This window comes from Terrapene carolina, unplaced genomic scaffold, assembly GCF_002925995.2.
Source record: "Terrapene carolina triunguis isolate 2854851 unplaced genomic scaffold, T_m_triunguis-2.0 Scaffold95, whole genome shotgun sequence".
NCBI lineage: Eukaryota > Metazoa > Chordata > Testudines > Emydidae > Terrapene > Terrapene triunguis.
Window position 1 is genome coordinate 8,888,939 of NW_020664446.1, and position 7,224 is coordinate 8,896,162.

Sequence of the window (7,224 nt, forward strand, 5' to 3'; positions counted from 1 at the left end):
GACACGCCCGGCTTTATAGCCTACAACACGGAATAGAGCACATGGCAGGTGTGGTTCATTTGGGGCCTTACCCCCGAAATGTTGAGCTGAAGTCTCAGAGACTCCTATAGTTCCAGTTCGATTCTATAACCTCCCCCCCCCATTGCCTTCATGGCACAAAACTCAGGCTGGGCCTCCACACAAAAGGGTCACCGAGCTTCCAGGGCCTGAATAAATGAAACCATCAGATACTGACTTGGAAAGGCCGCGTAGCCCTAGTACCTTGCCTGTTTTCTTTTCTCCCCCACAATTCTGAGAAAATACAGAAACCCCAGGAAACTGGCAGGCAGAAATGAGAGGAAGAGAGTCAAGAAAATCTGTTAGGTCATTTTTCTCAAGGTTTGCATTGCGGGGGCCTGTAGCTGACAGCAGCACATTTAGCTGCCAAAAGGAGGGAACCAGGGCCTTGACGTTTCTTTTCCTGTGGTCAGCGGGCATTCTGGCAGTGAGGTGATGCATACTCCTCCCAGCTGCAACCTGAGGGAAACTGGGCTGCATGGGCGGCGGATATTGTAGGCCAGGGGAGGCTAAGCCTCCCCTAACCCAGGTCGAGACCCCAACCATGCTCGGTCCCGAGGCCCTGCCCTCACTCCCCCTCTCTCCTGAAGCCGGCGGGGACTCAGCTCTGGCCAGTGGCCTGGAGCTTGGGGCTTGGCTGGCTGATGGCCAGGGGCAGCGGGTCAGGCAGGCTCGGGGATCGGGCCAGCCAGTGGCCCGGGAGTCGGGGTGGTTTGGCCGGGGCTCCTCCTGCTGCGGTGGGGGGGGGGGGGGGGGCCCTCGGGGCTCCGGGGGGTGAAAGGGGCGGGTCCTCAGGTGGAAGGGCCAGGGTCTAGCCTCCCCGAAGTGGGGTGTTCACCCGCCACCCATGCTGGGCGGACCCATGCTTTGTGGAGAACCTCAAGTGACAACCTGTGTTTAAAGTCTGGTTTTGATGTAATGCTTTATAGTGAGTGTAGCAGAGACTACAGTGTACATGTAACTCTCCAGCCCTGTAGAGGACATAAGAGTACCCACATAGGAAATACATGAGAGTACATCAGGGATAGACAATTATTTTTTGTAAAGGTCCAGATTTCTTGGTGAAGGTATAGTCAAGGTCCAGACTTCAGAGAAAATAATAATAAAAAATTAATAACAATGATACTAAGTAAATCAAAATATTTTTCCGGGTCTGTTCTAAAGTGTCTGGTGGGTCACATTTGGCCCGCGGTCCGCCTATTGGCTACCCCCGATGTACATCTTCTCTGGTTCTCTAGAGCAGTGTTTCTCAACGACCGGTCTGTGGACCAGTGCCGGTCCCTGAGATCTCCCTGACCCAGTTTAGGAAGGCAGCAAGCAGGTCCCTGGTATCAAAAAGGTTGAGAAACACTGCCCTGGAGGATTCTGTAATTGTGCTCTTGGTTACTACCCAGTCTCCTGCACACAGTCCCGGCAGAGATTTCCCCAAAGTAGGGGAGCTGGGGCCCTGCCCCTTCCGTGGCCCCGCCTCACCCCTTATGCCCGAGGCCCTGCCTCCGGTCAAGCCAGAAGCTGGAGTGGGCCAGGAGCCACGGACCCTCCACCTGCCTGGGGTGTGGGGTCCAAGAGCAGCCTCCGGCCCATGTCCCTGCCCTGCGGGCCCCCCACCCAGGGCAGGTGGAGGATTCCCGGCTCCCCACAGCTGCCCACATAGCTCTTAGCCCGACCCGGCTCCGGCCGGGGTACGGGGCGTTGAAGCCACAGCCCAGCCATGGTAAGAGCCGGGCGGCCAGGCAGCTGTGAGGAGCCATGGACCCTCCACCTGCCCTGGGTGGGGGGCCCAGGGGCAGGGACATGGACCGGGAGGCTGCTCTAAGACCCCCAGGCAGGTGAAGGGTCTGTGACACGGTGCCCCCCCCCCGCTGCCTGGCTGGGCTCCAGCTGCCGGCCTGGCTGGAGGGGCGGGGGCAGAGATAGGAGGGACCACGGCAAAAAGTGGGAGGGCCGTGGCCCCCAGGCACCCCCATTCCGGCACCGGTGCCTGCACGTCATAAGCTGGAAATAGTAAATGTATTTTCTGCCTGCACCTGTGGAGCAGGGAAGGCTGGGGAGCTTGGCAGGAATCCCGTGGCACGCAGAGCATCTCCTGAGCGATAAGAATGGAATAGCTATGGGAACCCAAATCAGAGCCTTATAAAATACAGTATCACATAGAACCTCAGGCCCTCCCAGTGTCCCATTGAATCACTGGCTCTCCCAGACTTCGCCTTTCAGGTTCACATGGTGAGGCGTTTGTCAATCTCAGCCCATGTGAACATGGGCAAAGTTTGTTGGTGAACCTTCACTCATCGGGCCTCGGGGACACACCTTCTTAGCCTAGATTTCTTTGGAACAGGGTCTGTTGGGAGGAAGGAGGCCATACCTATATAGACACATCCCTTACTGAGGAAGGGTACTCCGTGTGGGGTGTCCCCTGGGAGGTTCTCATTTGTCAAACTGAAATCAGCAAGTGTTAATTCACTTCCACTTGCTGCAAAGCGAACTGTAGGGTTCAAACCACAAAGCCTTTCATTAACTGAACCCTGCGGAGTTTCCACAGCCCGGACCTAAATTAGCATCAATCTCTCCTGGAGTGGTTCTCAATACTCTATTAGTTTGTACACACAACTGCCTAGAAACCAAGTATTCACAGTAGCTCAGTAGCTTGTTGGCTTGTTTTGTTATTCACTTTAGATGCAGAGTTTGAAAGGCAGCCAGTAGTTTCACTCTTATTCCAAACTTTTGTTTACATACCGAGTTCCTCAAGTTCCAAGGATTTGTTTTTCCATTGCTCCTAACCCCATTTCTGGCCAACTGTCCTTCAGACCAAGGACATAGATTCTGGAGGGGGCAGTCAAGAATGCCTCTTGCTCTGCCAAAGCAGATATTGCAGAGAGCAATGCAAGCGCCTGAGATCTCTCCGTCCCACCCCTCTTTTGCCTGGGTATGAGAGCTCAAGATCACGACCTGGACTTGGTTCCTCTGCATTCTGCTCTATGGGTAAGGTGCTGGGTCAGACCTTATTCACACCTCCTAATGAACTAATGAACTGAATACTTGTTCTTTGTTAGGGTTAGCAGCAGGTAGCTGGTTCTGTAGATGGCAGACAGACCTGCTCTTGAGAAATTTCACCTACCTGAGATGGGGCCAACCCCCCCCCCCCAGCTCTGTATGTAACTGTGGGGAGGAGAGCAACATCTGCTATGCTCTACAACTCCCTTCTCTGATCCATGCCATTTCCACCTTGTTCCATCCCTGATGGACCAGTACTGTCTCTGGGCGTTCCTACTGCTCTACGGCCTTAAGACATAGCTTGGAGCCTGTCCCCCTCCAGCAAAAATACTACACTGGAGCCAGAGTGTTGCTTTAAATTACCTGGCTGATAGACTGCTGGTCAGCTAAGGGGAAGCGCCAGCCCCACCTCACTACTGCATTGCCCCAAAGTCATTCCTTTGAACCCAAATGCCATCTGATAATCTGCCTGGGCAGCCAGTCTGACTCAGCCCCTCATTGGAGGGTTCTCTGCGCCTGCCATAGAATGCTAGACTATGGGGTCTCCCCACCCCACCCCAATAAAGAACCTCCTCAGATTGCAGAGCTTAGAAAGTCCATGATGGGACGGCAAAGGTGTTCCACATAACCAGCCTTAAAAGCAATCTATCACTTATAATTGTCTATCTAGATTTATCAAAGATAAGTGGGGGGTGGGGGAGGGGAATTGACATTAATGGAAACACAGATATGGGAGAAAGACCAAAGTGAAGGATTACCCTGGACTTGACTCTCCATGCAGAAATGATGGCTGAAAAGGAAAATGGGGCTCCTTTGTATTTTTAGTTTCTTGGGGCTATGGATAATTAACTACTGCAGCAAATGGTGTGGCTTTTATCTGATCCAGGAGGCTGCAGGGTGACTGGGATAGAAAATGAGGACTGGATTAACATATAAAGGGAGGCAGCTGAGAGGTAAAGGTTCCTGTTGACTGTAGGGAAATCCAATCAAGTTATTTTCTTCCTTCATGTCTTTGATGTTGAGAGGCAAATGTTTAAAACACTTGTTTGCTCTAGAGCAGTTTGCAGTATGACTGAGAACCAAGTAGGTAAACAATATGCAGAGCTTCCTCCTACTACACCTTCATGATGTCACATGGATTAGACTGGTCACCTGAGAATGTCTTGTCTAGCTCAGCACTGACTTTGTTACCATAGCTTTCGTTGCTGGAAACAGGAGCAAAATCCAGGCTGTGAAAGCAGTCCCGCAATTCCTGTTGAAGAATGAAGATGAAGGGGGTTAAAGGCCTACTCACTGAAAACTAAACTAATGATGTATGGCATATTACTGTGTGTGTAGGAATGTCGGCATTATAAATATACACAGACACAGAGCCAAATACTGTTTGTCTAAACAGTCCCACTGATTTCAGTGTGACTACAAATGTGATTAAGGGAGCAGGATTTGTTTCTTGCTGTGTCCCTGTGTGTCTTCTATCAGTGTATTTGTGTATATAAAACACCACTGTCATTAACCACTTAATCTAAAGGATCTATTTGTAACAAAAATAGAATCTTGGGGTAAGAAAGTGACCTAATGACTGTAGCGCTGCCAACGTATAGATCTGTATGATAAGAACAGGTATAGTTTAAGGTGCTGATCACTTTCAGTTCCAGCTGAAGTCAGCTGTGCTGCAGGCACTCAGCACCTCTGCAAATCAGGGCCAAGATATCTATGTGGTATACGCGCGTATGTGTATATAATGAAATCACTGCACCATCAGTTTGACATGTGGGTGCATCACGCAATTAAAAATGACAAAAGTGCTGCTGGTGGCTGGCACCGAGCCCGATTAATCCTACGTGCTGACTAATTTCCCTTTCCCACACCCCCAGCTTACTGCCCAAATAATGGGAACGTAGTATAGATGAGCCTTGCAGCTTGGTTTGAAAGTCACAAAACATGGTTCCTGCAGGATGGCAAAAGGAAATCCAAAACCAGGGACCCTTCACCAAGAATTTGCTGGCAGGATTTCAGCCCTACTTGGGACTAATAGCAAACGGTAACCATCTAGACTATTTTCAGAGTGGTAGCCGTGTTAGTCTGTATCAGCAAAAAGAACGAGGAGGCCTTGTGGCACTATGTGGTGGTACGGAATACAGTTGGGGGGAGGGACGACACTCTGCCTCAATTATGCACCTCTTCCCAAGCCCATGGCCATGAAAAATTGATACCATTGCCTGCTGTGGGCCTGATCTTGCCTGCCCAAACCTTCCACGGAAGGCAATGGGAATTTTTAGTGGGCAAGGAATGGACGATCAGGTTCATGATCGTGCTACATTTTTTGTTTTGTTTTGTTGGGGCATTACTCTCTTGCCATTTGAAATATTCTGGTTCTGTGGTTCTCAAAGCATGGTGCATGGACCCCACCTTGTGCGTGGTGGGATCCATGGGAAGTTGACTGGGCTCATGGGGATGACTCTCCCTTGTTTCCAGCAGTTAAATTGCAGTAAAAGGTGCTAAAATACATGGAGTACTTTCCTAATAATTTTTACATTCTAAGCAGTTGCTGTAGCTGTTACAGGGATGTGATGTGATTGCAAACGGTGGGGGAGCTGGTCTGTGCAAATGGGAATGAGAGCGGGGGTTGTTCATGAGACATGCTCGGTATTAAGATGTGGCTGGCCACTATGGCTGCAATCCCATCGTTCAAATTCTTCTTGTATTTGCCTACGTGAATTCAAAGCATCAGTCGTAGTTTTGCTAAATAAGGAAATCTGATCAAAGCCCCTGGCATGGGGAGACCACACGTTGTGTCTCAGAACTGAGTTTCCCTCACATTGGCGCATGGCTGGGAGAAGTGAAAGGTTGGCTCCTGATTGGAGAAGCCAATTAGATGCTGTGTTTGTACGCTCTGCACATAGTGCAATGGGCGTTGTGCTGGTGTTGTGTACTTTCGTTGATGACCAGTTCAATGTGGGTAGTGCTTTTCCCATCAATCTAGATCGCAAGGTGACTTGCAATATAACCCAGCCAAGCTCTTCACCAGATTTTAAAGTCTATAAACAGGAGCAATCTTTTTTTCATCCCAAAAGATCTCTGTGATTTACCCACATAGTGTGCTGAAGTCTGCCTTAATTTAGCCCTAGTAACTTTGAGTCTTTTGCAGAGGGTGTTAATCAAGGCAAATTAGTCCAGTATGTCAGTGTATGCCTGACCACTGAAATGCAGTCATTTAAAGGTGGAAAGTATCCATCTGAAATGTAAGCATAAAATTCTTTTCCCCATATATGATTGGCTTCACACAGTGATTGGTTTTGCTTTTGATATAAGAATGGTCTAAGGGTTTCTCACCAGTAAGGAAAGGATTGCTGAATAATTTTAACTCAGACCCTGACACAGACACCAATATAAACTAGCAAAGGGAGCTGGACTGGAAATGGAAGATGGATCCAGCTCAGGTTGATAGTGATTGAAAATCACTGCCTGGTGGCTTCTTGGTGGCCCATGTGAAATGAGTTTGGTGGGTCTTAGTCCAGGTCCCAATGGGCCGATCTTCATGTTACAAAAAATGTTACTATAATGAACAACCTTATTGGCAGTCTCAACAGAGAGGCAAAGGGCAGAATAAACCTGAAGACGGAACTAACTTCCTAGCAGTGTTCTCTCTTGTTTAGACTGGAAACTGTGAGCTATTGCTGCTTGTGCTGTACGTGTTCCATGTAGAGAGGATTTCACTCCAGGGCTGTCAACCCAGGGCCTTTCACAAGAACTAGATCCTCTAAAACATTTACAATAGAGCCAGGTGTGAAACAGTTTTCCCATCCCATGAAAACTTCCAACCATTTCAAAAATTCTCCCGTTCTTCATCAGATGAACTAGAAACCTTTTGTGGAAAACAAGAGAGAGAACAAGACACCCTGAATAACCCGGGCTCTCAAATCCCTGTTCTGTCTGCCTGCCTCTGGACTTGAGCCTGGCTCTCCCACATCATAGGGAGGGCCTGAACCATATAACTGTTCTGGGGTGTGCACACTCTTTGACCCAAAATTCCACCCCTGGACATGAGAAACCTTCCCCTGATGCGTTCCTGTGAAAAGTTTTGGTTTCAACGGATTGACGTTTTTTGATGAAAAACAGTTTAATTCATAGAGAAGACTGAGAGGGGACATGATAGCAGTTTTCAGGTATCTAAAA